The sequence below is a fragment of the Capricornis sumatraensis genome, chromosome 3 (assembly GCF_032405125.1).
Source record: "Capricornis sumatraensis isolate serow.1 chromosome 3, serow.2, whole genome shotgun sequence".
NCBI classification, from domain to species: domain Eukaryota; kingdom Metazoa; phylum Chordata; class Mammalia; order Artiodactyla; family Bovidae; genus Capricornis; species Capricornis sumatraensis.
The window spans coordinates 143,023,766-143,025,180 of record NC_091071.1 but is presented as its reverse complement, the minus strand read 5'-3'; positions in this window follow the sequence as shown (position 1 = coordinate 143,025,180).

Below are 1,415 nucleotides of genomic sequence, written 5' to 3'. Positions count from 1 at the left end.
AGATAATCCCTACCCCTTTCCCCCAAATTCAGCTGAACACATTTTATAGTGGTTTGCCATTAGGGTATTCATTCAGATAATGTTTTCCTACTAGAAATTAAAAACTTTAAGCAATTTTAAAACCTTACAAATACTTAAAATTAAAAAGATGTATTAACCCCTACATTTTTCTTTACTAATCATTTTGATTTTTTCCTTTGAATTAATTAGGCAAGGAAGATTCATTAGTGTGGAAGATTTACTGTTCCAAGTGTGAGTGAAATAAATTCATGGGAAATAAATGGGGAAACAGTGGAAACAGTGTCAGACTTTATTTTGGGGGGCTCCAAAACCACTGCAGATGGTGACTGCAGCCATGAAATTAAAAGACGCTTACTCCTTGGAAGGAAAGTTATGACCAACCTAGATAGCATATTCAAAAGCAGAGATATTACTTTGCCGACTAAGGTCCGTCTAGTCAAGCCTATGGTTTTTCCAGTAGTCATGTATGGATGTGAGAGTTGGACTGTGAAGAAGGCTGAGCGCCAAAGAATTGATGCTTTTGAACTGTGGTGTTGGAGAAGATTCTTGAGAGTCCCTTGGACTGCAAGGAGATCCAACCAGTCCATTCTGAAGATCAACCCTGGGATTTCTTTGAAAGGAATGATGCTAAAGCTGAAACTCCAGTACTTTGGCCACCTCATGCGAAGAGTTGACTCATTGGAAAAGACTTTGATGCTGGGAGGGATTGAGGGCAGGAGGAGAAGGGGACAACCGAGGATGAGATGGCTGGATGGCATCACTGACTCGATGGACGCGACTCTGAGTGAACTCTGGGAGTTGGTGATGGACAGGGAGGCCTGGCGTGCTGCGATTCATGGGGTCGCAAAGAGTCGGACACGACTGAGCGACTGAACTGAACTGAAAGATTTGTTAGTGGGAGGCAAATACAACATTTAAATAGATAAAATTTGAATTGGACATATGGTTACTGAGGCATTTTGATTTGTCTTTTTAATTGCTTTGTTATTACTATTTTAAATGATTTGCTTCTATAAACTCTTGGCACCACCAATATTGCAGTAAGACCCGGGTAGGGACTGGAAGTCCTTGGCAGGACAGCAGCCATCTTAATACATTTCGTATCACATGTCCCTTTGTGCACACGCAGTTAAATCTTACACTGTGGTGAAGGGATGGCTTTTATAATGCTGCAGTAAAACTGAATTACTTAGCTCTGTCCTTGTCTGATACCTAAAATAAATGTTTCATATTTCCACATGGGTAGAAAAAAAGCATCATGAGAGAATAAACCTGAGCCTCTAAAAATTCTATGAAGCAGAAATCTTAATGTATTTCTATCTTGTTTAAGTCAGTGTTGTTGTTGTTAGGATTACCTATAAGTAACAGAGATACTAAGCAAATAACAACCACCC